The following is a 20,213-nucleotide window of genomic DNA, read 5'->3' on the forward strand; positions in this document are numbered from 1 at the left end:
CACCTGCTTCACTCATAAATGAAAAACTCATAGTATTAACACAAAGTACAATAAGTTAGGGGCATTTTGGACAGATATAGATAGCATTGTGTATCCAGTTTAGTGGATAGCTAGCCCTCAGAAATCTGGATTCCCCTCTACAGCCAAAAGGCCCCAGATGCTTCCTGGTCTATCTTTAGCTTTTACACACACACACACACACACACACACACACACACACTCAACAAAGAAACATGAGGAGTTAATTGTAAAAACAGAAAGCTTTAGACCAGACTGAGGTCTGGAGTAACTTATTTGAAAACCTACCAATTCACAATTCTCTAGCTCAACAGCAACCTTAGAAATGCTTTATAATATCTCAAGAGTACAATCAGGAAACTTCTTTGTCTGGCACAAAAGGGATTGTACATTATACACAATTTAATAGTCCTTGAATTGCAACATCCTGTAAGATAAAATCCAAAAGTTTCCTCCTAACCTCCTTTCACTTAGGAAGAGATTACTCAAGATTCCTTCCAGGTATTTTTGTCTTGTACTTGGTAGTCATTTATTTGTCTTGAATTCATTCTTTCTTAGAATATTGAATCCAACAGGAAAGGACTTTGGAAAAATCATACCCATCTGACTAGGGTCTAAGTTATTTGCTCTGCTCTCTTCCAATCAAAAGTTAAATGTTTGGGGGGCGACTGGGTGGCTCAGTGGGTTAAGCGTCCGACTTCGGCTCAGGTCATGATCTCACGGTCCGTGAGTTCAAGCCCCGCGTCAGGCTCTGTGCTGACCGCTCAGAGCCTGGAGCCTGTTTCGGATTCTGTGTCTCCCTCTCTCTCTGCCCCTCCCCCGTTCATGCTCTGTCTCTCTCTGTCTCAAAAATAAATAAACGTTAAAAAAATTAAAAAAAAAAAAAGTTAAATGTTTGGAATGGACCATGATCCCATTTAGGAATCACTGGAGAAAGATTCTTCCCTGAATTTTGTAATTGAGGCTTCCCCCGCAGATTGCACATATATAATACTACCTGTATACCAAAAGTACCCACATTTACATCTGTCTTGACCTACTATGGGAACTGATAGACTCACTGCAAACCGGGTTCCTGGGTGGCACATATTTATAAAACTAATCACATCCATAGGCTAGTATAATAAAAATAACACAGAGGCACCTGGGTGGCTGAGTCAGTTGAGCATCTCACTCTTGGTTTCAGCTCAGGTCAAGCCCCAAATCAGGCTCTGCGGTTACAGTGGCAGAGCCTGCTTGGGATTCTCTCTCCCTTCTCTCTGCCCCTCCCCCACTCACCCTCAGTGCGCATGCGTGGCGCGCGCTCTCTCTCTCTCTCTCTCTCTCTCTCTCTCTCTCTCCCTCTCCCTCTCAAAATAAATAAATAGGAGTGCCTGGGTAGCTCAGTCAGTTAAGCATCAGATTCTTGATTTCTGCTCAGGTCATGATCTCACAGTTCATGAGTTTGAGCCCTGCACTGGGCTCTGAGCTGGGCTCTGGGCTGACACTGAGGAGCCTGCTTGGGTTTCTCTCCTTCTCTCTCTCTGCCCCTCCCCTGCTCACGCTATCTCTCTCTCTCAAAATAAAATTTAAAAATAAATAATTAAATAATAAACTTTAAAAAATAACACAAACACAATAGTAGAATGGCACCATTTTTCATAATGGCCAAAAAAATGGAAGCAGCCCAAATGTCCATCAACTGATAAATGTATGAAATGTATTATATCCATACAACAGAATATTTTGGCATTAAAAAAGAATGAAATAGTGACGTAGGCTACAGCATGGATAAACCTTGAAAACATTATGCTAAGTTAAAGAAACCAGTCACAGAATACCACATATTGTATGATTTCATTAATATAAAATGTCCAGAAGAGACCAATCTGTATAGACAAAAAGTAGATTAGTGGTTGCCTAGATCTGGGGCAGTTGGGAGGAAATGGGGTTAGAGGCTTAAGGATGCAGTGTTTCTTTTTGAGAAAATGAAAATATTCTTAAGTTGTGATAGATGCACAGTTCTGTGAATATACTAAAAATCATTGAATTGGATATCTTACATTGATGAATTGTCAATTAATTTTCCAAAAAAAAAAGCTGTTTTTTTTAAAAAAGAATGGCACCATTACTTCATGAATATTTAAAAAGAAATGCCATCAAAACTCCATTCTCTCATACAGTTTTCAATAAGGTCTTTAAGTCCTCTGGAACTAATGAATAAGATTTTAAACTCACTTGAGAACATAGAAGGCATACGTTTTACTTTTCTAGTTTTAAGACAAATATTATACAACGAGAGAGAAAGAGAAGAGGATTAGGTACGTGGTTTAACTTTTCTGAGCATCAGTTTCCTCAACTGTGAAGTGGGCATACTGTTTTCAGTTTTTACTGGGCATCTGCTTAGACACTGGACTTGCTCTGTCCCATATGTCAACTGCACAGAAGGAAGGAAACTTGAAAAGAGATGACAGGGCAGAGAGAGGGGTCCTCCTCTCAGCCCACTTTCAATGGTTCCTCTCAAATGCCCTGATGCTGTGTTGCAAACAAAGTGAACTATCACAAATTCACCACTATATTCTATGCTATCACACCCATCTGGAATGTTCTTTTCTGCCTCCTCACCAGGTCAACTCCTATTTGTCCTTCAGGATTCAAGTGCCACTCTGTGAAGCATTCATTCCTCTTCCTCGGGTCGAGTTGACCACTTCCTCTTTTGTGCCTTGCATAGTATCTAACCACTCTTTATTTCTGTAACTTGCTTTCTGTAATGGCACGTATTTGCTGATGTGCTCTTCTGAGAAGATGGGGAACTCTAGGAGAGTGACATTTTATTTTTATTTATTTATTTTTTATTTTATTTTATTTATTTTTTTTTTAAATATGAAATTTACTGTCAAATTGGTTTCCATACAACACCCAGTGCTCATCCCAAAAGGTGCCCTCCTCAATACCCATCACCCACCCTGCCCTCCCTCCCACTCTGCCCTCCCTCCCACCCCCCATCAACCCTCAGTTTGTTCTCAGTTTTTAACAGTCTCTTATGCTTTGGCTCAAGGAGAGTGACATTTTAAAATTCATCCTTATGTCCCTGGCATTTAGGACAGTGCCTTGCTATTTTGGGCACCTTCTATCAATGTGTCAAAGAGTCTTCTTTCAACCATGGTGACGACTTTAAATTCCTAACAACTGGCAAGAGCTCATAGCAGAGCAACTTCTGAGAAAGACTATTCTAATTAACTTAATGACCTGAAGGAGGCATAAGCTGGTGATTACTGCTTGCCAGTGAATTTAAAGAACTAAAAAGACATTGAGATCATAAAATAAATGGCTTTCGAGATAAGTTTTTCCCAAGTCTATATAGTTTTTTTTTTTTTTGAGAGAAAAGCTTAGGAGAATATGTAAACATCATATATTCTTTCATTTCTCAGCATCATATAATGGTATTTATCCTTTTCAGCACCCAAATTGTTTTTCACTTGTTATCATTTTGATGCAAATCTTCTAGAAAGTTGTCATAATTGTCTAAGCTTTATTGGACAGCATATCCTGAAGAGAAATTGACCTTTTATTAATCACATATGTCCTCATAATTGACCTAAATGATTGTGTTGTGCTTCCAATATAATTACGCATTCACGGGCTCTTGAGAAGTGCATGAATGTTTGACCTACATTCACAGGCCCAAGACAACTATGTTTTGAGTTTTTAATTTTACATTGAATAGCTTTCCTGTTTTCTCTCTTGGCTTTTGGTTTTTGTTGCTGACAAGACCTCTACTGATAGTCCCCATTCTAATTTGCTGCTTCTCGTTTTCTGTTGTGCAGGGAATTCACAGATTGTTAAAACGGGCTAGAAGAATTAATAAGTTTTGAGCGAGAACTTAATGGGCTCTCTTATGACTAAAGTGCATGAATTTGTGATATGCCTAAAAGTGTCTCTCGGTGTAATGTTTTTGCTTACTTTCATTCTCTTGGTCTTATTTAGGTGAGGTGGTGCTACCCTATTCCTTTAACTAGTTTGCTGTGATAGGACATGAAATAATCTTGTAAATTAACGGTTACTTACCAGGTATTTCCAGGGTGTGATTGTCCTATCATGTGATCAGTTCCTCATGTTTGCTTGGTTCCTCCTTTAATTCCTTAATCCCATGCAGTAGGTGGTGACTCATTCCTATTTCCAATGCTGCTGATGGAAAGTTACTAAGCAAATGGAAATCTGATTACTGGAGAAAATCACAAGTATAGAAAAGGACAAATTTTATAAAATGGATCTTTAAAAAAATTGTTTTTAACATTTATTCATCTTTGAGAGACAGAGCATGAGTGGGGAAGGGGCAGAGAGAGGGAGACACAGAATCCAAAGCAGGCTCCAGGCTCTGAGCTGTCAGCACAGAGCCGGACACGGGGCTCGAACTCACGAACTGTGAGATCATGACCTGAGCCAAAGTCGGATATTCAACCGACAGAACCACCCAGGTGCCCCAAAATGGATCTTTAAAAGGTAAAAAAACCATTCTCTTATTCTGACTGTAAGCCTATTCCCAACCTCTACTTTCTACCCATTTACACCCTAGAGACAGGCATCAGCAATACCTATTAAAACCTAGATAAAACAGAACCTAGCCAGAGCACCTGGCCGGCTCAGTCAGAGGAGCATGAGACTCTTCATCTTGGGGTCGTAAGTTTGACCCCCACATTGGGTGCAGAGATTACTTAAAAAAGTAAAATCTCAGGGGCACCTGGGTGGCTCAGTCGGTTAAGCGTCTGACTTTGGATCAGGTCATGATCTCATGGTGCGTGAAATCGAACCCCACATTGGGCTCTGTGCTGACAACTCAGAGCCTGGACCCTGCTTAGGATTCTGTGTCTCACTCTCTCTGGCCCTCCCATGCTCATGCTCTCTCTTTTTCTTTCTCTCTAAAAAAATATATCAACATTAAAATAAATAAAATCTTTAAAAAAAAACAGAACCTAGCCTATGTCAAAATAAATGATGGTTCATTAATAAAATAGACTCATTCCATGTGGCAGGGACTACCCTCACAGTAAAGACCATGGAAATATAATTGACAAATTACATACCATAACATGAAAGCTTAAGACCTTCTAATAAAGAAAATATGAACTGGTTATTCTCAAGTATAATAATACCATTTTTAGAGCATCATTTGAATATGCCACATGGCATTCCCTTCAAGGTAAATCAGGAAGTGGGTTTCTACATAAAACACTGGTGCTTTTAGGCTACTAAAAATAAGTGTGGGCTAAAACAATTAAATGCTTCTAATCGTAGAAAAACTGTAGATTTGTTCTCATACAAAATAATGCAAATTAAAATTGATAATAACCATTATAAATAAGGAAATTTGAAGACATTTTATTTCCTTCTATTGAATGAAAATATGAAGATCTATAAAAAATGTATACACTGATATATGAGATGATGTATTTGATGTTCTGCTGTTGAAAGTTAAAATTCACATTAAACTTAACAAATTGTTTAATGTAAATGTTTTTTATTTCCTAATTTTCAATCAATATGTGTCAGTTGGATGTTTTATTTAAATAGTAGCTTGAGAAGAATTCTCAGATTCAATTTTATTTTGCAGATTTCATAATTTAAATACCTGTTTTTGGTTTCTTAAACTAAAATTGCAATATAAAATATCCAGTTGCATGGAACTAAACATTTTTGTTTTGTTTTGTTTTGTTTTTTAAGTTTATTACCTGTTGGGATGAGCACTGGGTGTCATATGGAAACCAATTTGTCAATAAATTTCATATTAAAAAAATAATAAATAAAGTTTATTTATTTATTTTGAGAGAGACAGAGAGCAGGGGAAGGACAGAGAGAGAGGGACAGAGAATCCCAAGCAGGCTCCATGCTGTCAACATAGAGCCCAGTGCAGGAACTGATCTCACCAACCGTAAGATCATGACCTGAGCTGATATCAAGAATTAGACACTCAACCAACTGAGCCACACAGGCACCCCTAAACATGTTTCATATTTTAAAAATTACCTTATTTTCTCATTATGAAAATAATACATTTCATTGGCATGTTTGGAAAAATCAGTGATATAAAGAAAAAAACAAATAAAAAATCAAACCCATAATTCTACCACTCAGAGATTAATATATCATTGCATTTATTTCACATTATTTTTAAAAACCTTACCACTCTCACAACACCATTAGAAAATATAACAGTGATCAAAATTTGAATATGTCTCTCAGCTTAAATTAATTCATGATCCTGAGATCAAGAGTCACATGCTCTACCAACTGAACCAGCAAGCACTTCTTCAAATGCATTTTTAATAAAGATATTCATCATATGTTAAATATGTAGAACTGCCAGCTTACCAATTTTTATTTATGTATTTTTAAAAATTTGTTTATTTGGGGGAGAGTGCAAGCAGGGAGGGGCAGAGAGAGGGGAACAGAAGATCCAAAGCAGGCTCTGCGCTGACAGTCTGACAGCCTGACAGCAGCAAGCCCGATGTAGGGCTCAAACTCGCAAAACGTGAGATCATGACCTGAGCCAAAATCCGTCACTCAACCGAATGAGTTGAGCCACCGAGGTGCCCCCAGTTTACTGATTTTTAAAACATCAAACCTCAAATTCCCACAACCATATCTAAAACTTGGCTAATACATCTTGCAAAAGAATAAAAATGTATTCTCTGAGTTTAGAATAAAACTGAGGTTATGAGTTCTATATTTGTCAGAGCATTCTCACTTTCTTGATTCATGAATCAATATTTATTGAGCTATCATATGTGTGAGATAGCATATGGAGCAGACAAGACACAGAAAAGATTGTATCTAAATGAGGCCAAAAGAAATAAAATGGCAAATATATCATTCAATAGGTTAGTTCTAGAGGGGGGCAGACTTTTTCTGTAAAAGGTCAGATAGTAAATATTTTAGGCTTCGTGGGCCATAAGGTCTCCGTTGCAACTAACCACTTTCATGGTAGCATAAAGCAGTCATAGATTGTGTGTAAAGAAATAGGTGTTGCTGTGTTGTAGAAAAGCTTTATTTACAAAAAAACAGTGGGTCAGATTTGGCCCCTAGACTATTGCTTGTCAACCTCTCAACTAGTATTCACTGTATTTACACTGGATACAAAACAAAACAAAAAACAGGATTGAATTCTTTTCCAGTCAATTAATTAACTTTATGAACAATTAAATTGACTATCCAAGTGTATTGTATAATTATGTTCTGGAAGTGCAGAAGAGTTGGTCTTCAAGTTGCTTGGAAATGGAATTCCATTATTCTGGTGCATCAGATATAGTTCAAATTGCTTTCAATCTCTCGTGTTACCATTGAAAACCTTTCCCCAGATATAAAATTATTTGGGGAGGGGGTGGAATTCTCTTGAGTTCCAGCAGGAAACAGGGGGTACTCCGGAAGTGCCTAACTAAACAGAAGTTAGAAAAAGGGTAACTTAGGTGTGGGATGTTAAGTGAACCAACAGAGGCTGGTAAAGCACCCAAAGATGAGCAGTAGCAGGCATCTGCTTCACCCCTGGGCCTGAAGGGGCAAGAGGAGGACACTGTTATCAGAATCCTGGAAGACCATACATAGTCTTGTAAGAGGAGCCACCGGATAGGAGCTGTGTCCACAGAGAATGGGGCCACTGCCATCATCATGATGCAGAAGAAAAAACTAGGAAAGAATATCCCAATCTCTCTGTCCTTCTCACTCATATTGCCAGCCAGTGCCCCCCACTGCTGAATACCATGAGAAGCAGAGAGCAAGAGAACCCAGATGATGCAGTCCACGGAGGTCAGCCTCCTGGTACAGAGAAAGAGAGATTGAAACTAAAGGCCCCAAAAGAAAACTATCTAGCACAGAGCTGCATGTGAAAAATGAGGAGAACACCTAGCACTATTTTTACAGATCCTTTCATGGCCATACAAGATGGCAATTCTTTTCAAACTAGAAGCTTAAATCTTTGGTGGAATGCCATGATGAAACAGAGGGAGCTGATAAGTGTGTTAAAAATAAAATGCCATAAAATTTGTGGCTTATAGCTTGACATATATGGTCCATTAATGCGAGGTATAAACCAAATCTTTTTTTTTTAACTGACAGATATATAGCATCAGAGCCCTGCAGTGTCTTGCACACAGTAGGTGTTCTATATTAGTTGAATGAATAAATTTGTGAAAATAATTAATTTTTCATAACTTTCATTTAAATAACTTGATTTGTAAGTAGAAGGAAATATAATTTATTAAAAGATATTATTTTAAAAGAAAATAACAAAACTGGGGTAAACAAAACCAAGGGGTACTTGATTCTCTTATCTGTGTCCTCTACTCAACAGAAACTGGAAGCACTGCATACAAACCAACCTTCACTAAACCCATTCATCAACGTTTATTTAGAATGTATTCCTATTTCAGGGGCACCTGGGTGGCTCAGTCAGTTAAGCGACCCACTCTTGCTTTTGGCTCAGGTCATGATCTCACAGTTGGTGAGATGGAGCCCTTGGTGGGGCTGTGCGTTGACAGCACAGAACCTGCTTGGGATTCTCTCTCTCCTTCTCTCTCTGCTCTTCCCCTGTTCTCTCTCTCTCTTCTCAAGATAAAAAAACATTTAAAAATTTTTTAAAAATAATGTATTTCTACTTGAAATCCTTATTCATCATTTTGTTTAATAAAAGTAAAATGGATAACAAATCAGAATTAGGACCTTTACTTCTATTTGATAAAGTTCAATTAGCATCTTCCAAAATCATTGTGAAATAAACATAGTGGTCATGGTACTGGCTGCAATAATGTTAGTAGGTAATGTCAGCTACATCTTCTATATTTCACAATACATTAATCATGTGAAAACTTTGAGTCTTAATTAGGAAGATATTGTATGTTAATGTCACCTTTCATAAACTCATGCCCAGCTTCTGTGGAAATTTACTAGCATAAGTCTAAAAAAACAGATTTCCAAGTCCTGCATTGGGTATATTTTGATTCCAGACGGTTTTAGATCTCACCCCTCTTCTTTTTAATTTAAGATATGGCAATAGTATGTCAATTATATTACAGCTACAAATAATTTTTGAGTTTTGGTAATTCTGAATTAGTTACCCAGGTATTTCTGCCTTTTATATTTTCTCTCTCTCTCTTTTTTACTATGGCCCTATCTAACTCATACTTGAATTTTTTTTTTATTTAACAAGGGTCATAAGAACAATGGCCATATTTTTCCTGTAGCACAATGTGAAAGCACTTTTCTTTTACTCATTTTGCAAGGGCATATCAAATTACATGGAATTGGCAAAAGTCAACATGATTTTGTGAAGAGCAAGTCCTGCCAAACTAATTTCTTTTCTTTTCTTTTCTTTTTTAACCAACTGCAGAACCTGACAGATGGTATAGTAATGATTACCTCTACAAAACATCATCTGTGTCTACTTACTGGCATATATATCATGTGTTTTTAAACATAATGTGGTGCTCAAGTCTGAGGTGGAATCACGAAAGGAATGCTTCCTCTCCCCTCATTGCCTCTTAAATGCTGACCTCAGCATAAAGGCGTAAATGAGACTGGAGTTGGTTATTGAGTGCGCCAAGTACATACACATTGTAGATCATCCGTTGTCTCCAGAGAAGCAGGAAAGTGGAATTCTACCTGTCCTAGAAATCAAGTGACTTGGTGCTACCAGGATGTCTCACAGTGTAAATAACATAATATCCCTGTACTTCTGCATTAAAGGATCCCCTCTTGACAACTACTACAAAAAAATCTGGCCACTGAGAAGAGGCGAAGAAATTAAAATTCACCAAAAAATTCCTGCATATTTCAAAAATAACCTTTTAGTAACACTTGATGCTTTCTGAACTTGTGAGAAGCACCATTCACATGCTGCAATGTCAATATTAAATTTTATCTGATGTGTTTTTTTTCAATGAGAACTTCCTGCTTAGTTCCTTTTCTTTTGTCCGTTCAGTGAATATGCATTTTGAATATTTATTATGCACCCGGCACTAGGGATATAAAAATGCATAAGATGTTTCCTTATGACACATGTACCTTTATGGACATCAGAGTCAGCTAGGAAATACAGACCAACGTTATTCTAAAATACTGCAATGCATGATATGTGCTATTTACAGGAAGATTTGATGGAAAATCAATAAAGCCTTCACAGAGAAGTGACTTGTAGCTAGGCCTTGAATGAAAAGTTGACATTCAATGGGGAGAAGAGGTTCAGGGAATTTGAGGTGGGAAAATGATAGAAGCAGTGCATCAAAATACAAAAGAGCATGATGTGTTTGGGGAGCCATGAATAGCTTCCTGTGGCTAAACTATACTTTCCCAGGGGTGGAGAATGGTGGGAAATGAAAGTTGAATTCATATTGTAAGAAAGTGAAATATCATACTAAAGAACTGGCCTTTATCTTATAGGCAATAGGTTCAAGTGAAGCTTAAAAAAAAAAATCAAGCGAATGAGATCAGATTTCTCCTTCAAGAAGAAAATTCTAGCAGCGCCATAGTGGGTAGTTGGAAAGAGGTGAGACTGTAGGCAGAGAAACCAGACAGGAGTTCCTCCTACTAAAGTTTTATAGATTCAGCTTATGCTGCTTTTGTTTGTTGCAAGTTTAATAGTGACTTTCTTGAACTTTGTTGGTAGACAGGAGATTATGAACACTATCACCAGTCCAGCAACTTGTTCATGTTGCCCTCTATTGGCAGAAAAGAAAGGAAATTACTGTCTAGGACATTATCTCATACTTCATTAGCTGACAATATTTCAATTTCTATTGCAACTGTGTGCCAGTAACGGTGCCAAGAGTAGAGGATACAAAAAAGAATCTCAAGAAACTCATAATATAAGAATAAAAATAAAATTAAAATACCATTAATGTAGTGCTCCCAATTCATAAGTAATACTAATATGTGTCATACAAAATATAAACACAGCCAATTCACATCTGTGTATTGAATACATCTCAATATAGTCAGTATTAACCACACTAACAAAAACTATAACTTATATTTATGTAAGTTAACTTGTAAGAATATGTCTTCATTGCAGGAAAATCTGACACTAAAGATAAATACAAAAAAGATAAAAAAGAGAAAGGAAAACAATTGGAAAAAAATTCCACTCACAATCTCATCTACCTAGATGCTTTCAAATTGTCATACTCGCACACTCACACACACACACACAAAATAATATCATAGGCAATATATATTATTCTTTTTCCCCACTTAACAATACAGACATTACATGCAATTTTATATACATACATGTATTTGTACATATACATATACATGTATACATATATAGAACACATAATCTACAATATACATACAATTCCTGCTTAACAATAAACCTATATTTGCATGTCAATAGAAAAGCTTTTAGAATATAATTCATATGAGATGGAAACAAATTAAAATTTTTCCAGGTTTTACAGATATTAACATATAACATATGTAAGTTTAAGGTGCACAATGTGATGATCTGATACACATATATATTGCAAAGTGATTACCACAATAAGGTTAGATAGCACCTCCCTCCCCTCATATAATTACCATTCTTTTCTATGTGGTGATAAAGTTTAAGATCTACTCTCTTAAAACTTATGAGTATATAATAAAGTATTGTTGATTATAGTCACCATTCTGTATGTTAGATCCCCAGAGCTTATTCATCCTATAGCTGTATCCATCTCTCCATTTCCTGCACTCCCCAATCATTGGTAACCACCATTCTATTCTCTAATTCCAAAAGATGTTTAGATTTCACATGTAAGTAAGAACATATAGTATTCGTCTTTTTCTGACTTATTTTGCTTAGCACAATGCCCCCAAGGTCCATCCATGTCGTCACAAAGGGCAGGATTTCTGTCTTTTTTTATGGCTTAATAATGTTCCATTGTTCAACATTTGTCTGTAGTCAATGGACACTTAGGTTGTTTCCAAGTCTTGACTATTGTAAATAATGCTACCATGAACATGGCAGTACAGGTATCTCTTCATGATCCTGATTTCCTTTCCTTCGGATACATACCCAGAAGTGGCATTACTAGATCATATAGTAGTTTTATCTTCAATTTTTTGAGGAACCTCTACAATGGTTTCCATAGTGACTGTACTAATTTACATTCCCACCAGTGGTGCTCAAGTGTTCCAATTGTTCCACTTCCTTGCCAACACTTGTTACGTATATATTTTAGACATTAGCTCCTCATCAGATATATGGTTTGCAAATATTTTCTCCCATTCTGTAGGTTGCCTTCGCATTTTGCAGATAGTTTCTTTGGCTGTGCAGAAGCTTTTTAGTCTGCGTAGTCCCACTTCTTTATTTTTGCTTTTGTTGTTTGCACTTTAGATGTCATATCCAAACAATCATTGCCAAAACCAAAGTCCAGGAACTTTTTCCTTATGTTTTCTTCCTCTAGCTTTACAGTTTTAGGTATTAAATTTAAGTTTTTAATCTATTTCAAGTTAATTTTTGTCAGTGGTGTAAGACAGAGGCCCAGTTTCTTTTTTTTTTTTTATGTGAATATCCAGTTTTCCTAAAACCCTTTATTGAAGACACTATCTTTGCCCATTGAGGATTCTTGGTTCTTTTGTCAAATATTAGTTGAGTGCTTATGTGTGCATTTATTTCTGAGGTCTGCCCTGTGTTCCATATTTCTATGTGCCCATTCTTATGCCAGTGACATACTGTTTTGGTTACTATAGCTTTGTGATAAAGCTTAAAATTAGGTATTGTGATGCCTCTACCTTTGTTATTTTTTCTTAAGATTGCTTTGGCTATTTAGGGTCTTCTGTGGTTTGATATAAATTTTAAGATTATTTTTTCTATTTCTATGAAAACTTCCAGTGGAATTTTTACAGGGATTGCAATGAATCTGTAGATCACTTTGGGTAATATGCACATCCTAACAATAGTAATTCTTTTTTTAAAGATTTTATTTTTAAGTAATCTCCGTACCCAACGTGGGGCTCAAACCCACAACCCCAAGATCAAGAGTCACATGCTCTACTGACTGAGCCAGCCAGGCATCCCAATAGTAATTCTTCTAATCCATGAACATGAGATGTCTTTAAATTTGTTTGTCTTCCTCAATTTCTTTCATCAATGTCTTACAGTTTTAAGTGTACAGATATTTCACCTTTTTGTTACATTTATTCCTAAATATTTTATTGTCTTTGATGCTATTGTAAATGGGATTATTTTCTTAATTTCTGTTCCAGATTATCTTTGTTAGTTTATAAAAATGTAACAGATTTTTGTATGCTGATTTTGTATATTGCAACTTTACTAACTTTATTTAGTAGTTCTAAAATGGTTTTGATGGGCTTTCTATATATGGGATTATGTCATCTGCAAATAGACAGTTTTACTTCTTCCTTTCTGTTTTGGATGTCTTTTATTTCTTTTTCTTGCTTAATTGCTCTGGCTAGGACTTCCAGTATTATGTTGAATAAGAGTGATGAGAGTGGGCAGCTTTGTCTTGCTCCTGATCTTAGAGAAAAAGCTTTTACACCATTGAGTATGATGTTTATTCTGGCTTATCATACCTGGCTTTCATTATGTTGAAGTATGTTCTTTCTATACCCAATTTTTAAAGAGTTTTTATCATGAAAGGATACTGGATTCGTGAGATGCATTAGCTGCATTTATTTAGATAATTTTTTAAAGATTTTATTATTTTTAAGTAATCTCTTCTCTACACCTAACATGGGGCTTGAACCCACAACCCTGAGATCAACAGTCATATACTCCATCACCTGAGCCAGGCAGGTGCCCTGAGATCACATTTTTTAAAATCTTTCATTCTATTAAAGTGGTGAATCACATTTATTTATTTGCATACATTGAGCCATTCTTGCATCCCAGTGAGAAATCTCACTTGGTCATGGTCCATGACCCTTGTAATTTTTATAAAAATTGTTATTGTGCTAAAATGTGAATAACATAAAATTTACCATTTTAATCATTTTAAAGTGTACAGTTCAGGGGCATTAAGTACATTGACATTGTTGTGCAAACATCACTACTATACATCTCCAGAACTTTTTCATCATTCCAAACTAAAACCCATTATATAATAGCTCCGTTCTCTCCCCCTGACCCCAACCATGGGAACTGTTATAGTTTCTGTCTCTATGTAGTTGACTAATCTAAGTACCTCATATAAATGGAATCATACAACATCTGTCCTTTTGCTCTGGTGTATTTCACTTAACATAATGTCTTCAAAGTTTATTCATGTTGTAGCATGTATCAGAATTATGTATCAGGGGAATGAAACTTGGCTCCATTGTCTCAATCTGAGACAAACTCTAAGGTATAACTAACATCCCAGAGTTCCCCTGTGGGACAGGCTGAAACTACCCTCAGTGAGACTTTGCCTAAAGTCGTACCTTTGGCTGGCTTCTTCCCTTTCCGTATTCTGCTTCTCATACTCCCATATTCTTTCCTTCTAGGGAGCACTTTCTCAATAAATCACTTGCACTAGAATCCTCATCTCAGGGATCTTCTTCCAGGGAACTCAACATAAGATATCAAGAGACAACTCATACCCAGAATACTAAAAAGAAGTCCTTCAAAAAGAATAGAAAAATGTAAACTATCTAATAGGAAAAGGGTAAAAGACTTGAATAGATACTTCATAAAACAGCATATCCAGATGGTCAATAAATATATGAAAAGGTACCTCACTTTGTTGATCATCAGGGAGATGCAAATGGAAATCATTGTGGTATACCACTATTACCCACCTGAAAAGCTAAAATGAAATTACCAAGCATTGGTGAGGATATGAAGCAAACACAGTTCTCATAGTGCTGGTGGGAATGTAAACAGATATTTTGGAAAATTGGTTAGGAGCATAGACTAAAGCCAAATATGCATACTCTATAATACAGTAATTCCACTCCTAAGTAAATATCCAACAGATACATGTGTCTGTGTGTCCCAAAGGCATGTTCAAGGCAAGGAATGCTCAAGGCAGCACTATTTGAAATAGCCCCTAACTGGGAACTACACAGATGCCGACTAACAGTTAAACGGGTAAATAAATAGAATACTATACACCAACAAGAATGAATGATCTACACAGAGCGATATAGATGATTCTCACGATATAACTTGAAAGGAGCCAGATAAAAATGAGTGCATATTGTAAAGAACTAATCTTTAGTCTTAGAAGTAGGATAGTGGTTACTTACCATAGGGGATGGGAATAGTAACAGGAAAGAAGCACAAGGCAGGCTTTTGAGGTACTAATAATGTTCTGTTTCTTGAACTGGTTACCGGTTACCTTGTGAGTACAATTTGTGAAAATTCGTTGAGCTGTATACTTTGATATATGCTTATAATTTGATATGTGGAAATTTGTGTAAAAAGCTTTTTTAAAAAATGTATGTAATTTAAAAGTAACTCCTTTTAGAGGCACCTGGGTGGCCTAGTTGGCTGAGCATCCAACTCTTGATTTCAGCTCAGGTCATGACCCCAGGGTCGTGATCAAGCTGTGCATTGGGGTCCATGCTGATCGTAGAGCCTGCTTAAGATTCTCTCTCTCTCTCTCTCTCTCTCTCTCTCTCTCTCTCATTCTGTCTTACATGTGTGCGTGCTCTCTCTCTCCTTCTGCCCCTCCCCCCCATTGCTTGTGCTCTCTCTGTAAAGTAAATTTTTCAAAGTAACTCCTCTTAGAATAATTGAATTAACTATTGCACAGCAGCCTAAAGGCATATTATACAGTTATAAAAGAGAAGAGGAAGATCTCTATGAACCTGTAGGGATTGATTTCAAAATAAAATTTTAAGTGTAAAAAAGCAGAGTGAAAAAGAGCATTTACCTTCATGTAAGAAAAATAGGAAAATAAAATACATCTGTATCTGTTTATTTGTGGAAGAAGGAGAAAGAGGAGGAGGGACAGAAAAGGAAAAGAAAGGAAGCAGAAGGGGAGCGAGAGGAAGGGAAGGGAAGAGAAAGGAAGGGGGGCATGGAGGAAGAATAAACCAGAAACCAATGAGGTTGATTACCTACAGGGAGTGGGTGGGAGCAAAGTAGAAATGATGGAGGAGGAGTAGGAACAGGGTAGAAGGATTGAGAGGGTACTGATACTTTTGGAGGTTAACTTCCTTGTATAGCTCTGACTTTTAGAACCATGTTAATATTTTACACACTCAAAAAATAAATAATTTAAATCAACCAGGATATGAGAGGCATACAAATAATATGGAATACAAATGGAATACAAATAGTAACAAATGAAACCAACTTTATTACAAATGAATAACCTAATCATACTGAAAGAGCTAAGAGAGACAAAAACTCACCCAGGAAACTCTAGACTTCAATATTTTGACTATATATTCTAAGATAGTGTTTGACACATTAAGGCCTATAGACCATATCCAGTCCACTGCCTATTTTTGCAAATTAAGTTTCATTAGACTCAGCCATGCTTATGCATTTATATGTTGTCTATAGCTGCTTTTGCACTATAACTGCAGTTAAGTAGTTGCAACAGAAAGCGTACGACACCCAAAGCTGAAAATATTTACCATCTGGCAAAAAAGTTTGCACACCTATTCACTAAGGCTAAAAAGAAAGAGAACTATGCATGAATATTGTACTGTAGTTAATAAACTTGTTTTTTAGAAGGGAATGAGCTACAAATTCTGTAACTACTTTATGTCTATTATGGGATTAAGCCAATAAGTTAATATACTGTGAATATTGAGAGCAAGATTTTATGTAGTAATGATGTCAAGTGATTCTGATTTAATGGATTATTTTAATGAAATCTTTAAGGGAATTTCTTTTTCTCTTATCTTTTAGCATGGAACATTTCAAACATAGAGAAATTAGTATAATAAACCCATGATGTAGCTTCAATAGTTAACACTATTTTGCTGATCTTCTGTTATCTATTTATACCCCTACCTCCGTTTTTTCTGGTTTTGGCTGGTGTCTTTTAAAGCAAATCTTAAACATGTCATTTCACCATAAAAATACTGCCCAGTATCCATCTTTAACTTATAAACTGTAGCTTTTTACAGGAACTTTTCAAATCTTTGAAAATGATAGTTAAATGATCTGAGTGATTAATCAATAAAAATTTTAAAAATAAGACAATATAGGAAAACTTGACCCTCCAGGTAATAAAAATGTATAATATTTTAAAGCTACAATAATTAAGACTAGGTATTTGGCCAGAAATGGAAGAATAGGGGATAGGAAAGAAACAATTTCATATGCTATTTAATAGGTGTAAATTGGTGCAATTTTTCTGGAATGCATTTTGGCCAAATGAATTAAAAGCCTTAAAATGTATACTCTTTTATGCTAAGTGAAATAAGTCACTCAGAGAAAAACAAATACCATATGATTTCACTTATATGTGGAATTTAAGAAAAAAACAAGTGAACAAAGAAAGAGAGACAAAACAAAAAACAGACTCTTAACTATAAAGAACAAGCTGATGATTCCCAGAGGGGAGGTAGGTGGGGGGATGGGTGAAATAGGTGTAGCTGATTAAGAGTACACATATCTTGATGAGCACTGACTAATATATGGAACTATTGAATCACTCTTGTACACCTGAAATTAATATAACACTGTGATAACTATACTAGAATTAAAATTTTAAAATGACTCTACAAAGTATAACTTTTATTATATGCAAATCACTCTTACATGATTCAGAGAAAGAGAAAGAACATAAATGTGGAGAAAGTCAATAATTCTTGAACCTAGGGTTCATTTGTATTACTCATGTAATTTTTCTGTAGATTTGACAAATTTTAATACCCAAAGTTTTGTGGCTTTTTTAAGGTTTATTAAGGTTTTTTAAGGTTTATTTTGAGAAAAAAAGAGAGAGGGAGAGAGAGAGAGAGAGAGAGAGAGAGAGCAAGTGAGCTTGAGTGGGGGAGAAGCAGAAAGACAGAGAGAGAGAGAATCCCAAGCAGGCCCCATGCTATCTGTGCAGAGTGCAACTTTGGCCTTGAACTCATGAACCATAAGATCATGACCTAAGACTAAATCAAGAGTCAGATGCTTCACCAACTGAGCCACCCAAGAGCCCCAAAGCTTTGTTTTTTAATGCGTATCTATTTGACCTACAAGTTCTAGGAAATTATTCAGAGAACTGAAGATACATGTGAAGATAAATGTACAATGAAGAATGTGGAAGGATGTTCACAACGTTGTACACGATAGTGAAGAACTAAAAACAACCAAAAAATTTAAAAGCAGAGGCCTGGGAATCACTGGGGTGCACGCATATAATTAAGTACTGTGCAACCATTTGAAATCCTCTTGGAGAATGTATATATTGCCATGCAAAATTTTCATAAAATATTTTGTGAGTTAGAACTTTGTTTGCAAGTGACAGAAAATGATCTGAGCTGACAGGTCAGTTATCATGTGACTGTCTCTCTGATTCAATCCTACCCTTCCTTAGTGTGCTTTGTGATGCTGGGACTTGGGACCCTCCAAGCATTTCTTCTGGTGATTTCTTCAAGCTTTCAAGTTTTAATAGTCCCAACTATGTTCCTTTGTTCTATCCAAACTTAATAGTGGTATCTGCTTCCTGCAGTTGTTACCTCCCTGATACCTTAATGTTTTCTTTTTGCTTTTTCATTTCATCAATACCTAGTTAGCAATTCTTTATATCAAATCATTCTGTAAAATAACTAGTGTGGCTTCTGTCTCTTGGCAGCTTGCCTGAGCCTAAAAGGAGAACATAAAGCCCCAATGTGTCTTGTAGACTCTGAGGGCAGAAGGATCTCAGGAGAGCATAAAGATAACAAAATGGTTAGCAACCAGGAACCCAGGAAATGCCTTCTCATATCCTGTCTTTCTTTGCTTCTCTGTTTAATTGTCATCTCTCTGCCTAGCAATGGTCTCAGCTGCTCAGTTCACCCATCAGGTTACAGCCACATTCCAGCTCTGAAGTTTTAAACTTTCCCTCACTCAAAACCATGGCTCAGTCTGGGGGCACCTGGGTGGTAAGCATCTGACTTTGGCTCAGGTCATGATCTCACAGTTTGTGGGTTCGAGCCCCGCGTTAGGCTCTGTGCTGACAGCTTGGAGCCTGGAGCCTGCTTCAGATTCTGTGTCTCCCTCTCTCTGCCCCTCCCTCGCTCACACTCTGTCTTTCTCTAAATATTAAATGATCTGAGGTGAAGAATAACGCACTGAAAGTCACGGAAGTATTAACACTGTTATTTCAATTAAATTCAAAAATAGAAAGTAAAAAAAAAACAAACAGTGGCTCAGTCTGAAAAAGAATATTATGGCCCCAATTTCAAATTCCTGGTAGAAAACAACTGACAGAGAAGGTTTGGGTCAGATTTCTACCCATGATGTGATCATCTGAGACCAAGGAATGAAGTCATACAAGTAGTGATATGATTGTCTGGGGCCCATCTTTAAGGAGAAGGAAGTTAAACTAGGTCATTGTGAGATGAGCCAACACCCAAAAAGAATCGAATACAGTTGTTGAGTGGAAACAAAAGAGCCATGTATAATACAATCCAATTTCTGTAAAACAGAATCAAACTATCTATATACAAAATGTCTATTACTAATGCATATATTAGAAGCATCTGGAAAGATTTTAGTTAACAGGAAAGTTTTTTTAACTTTTCATTATGAAACAATTTCAGACTTACCAAAGAGTTGCAAAAATAGTACAAAGAATTCCTGTATACCCTTAATTCAACTTCCCCAAATGTGAAATGTTGCATAATCACATTAAAATTATCAAAACCGAGAAAGTAACACTAATAAATACCACTAACTAATCTACAGACCATATTCAAGTTTTGCCAACTGTCCATTAATGTCTTCCTTTCCTTGGGCCAAGAGGCAGTAACTCAAGATCACACAATGAATTCAGTTATGTCTCCTTAGTCTCTTTGATCTGGAATGGTTTCTCAATTTTCCTTTGTCATGAGCTTGATGCTTTTTCTCTTTGCCATAAATAAGTATCTTCTGGGAAAATACTTTGATGTTACGTATAAATCCCATTTCTCCATACTTAAGCCCACTAATTTTAGTATACATTAATGATTCTTGTCTGAAACAATGTTCACTATGTGTTTGGCAAATGGTGATTTCCTATTTCCATCACTTCTTCAACATATATTACTTGGAATTCTACCATAACAAAGAGATTTCCCTACTCTACTGATTGTTTTTATTTAATGTTTTA

This window comes from Panthera uncia (genome assembly GCF_023721935.1).
Source record: "Panthera uncia isolate 11264 chromosome A3 unlocalized genomic scaffold, Puncia_PCG_1.0 HiC_scaffold_11, whole genome shotgun sequence".
Lineage (NCBI taxonomy): Eukaryota > Metazoa > Chordata > Mammalia > Carnivora > Felidae > Panthera > Panthera uncia.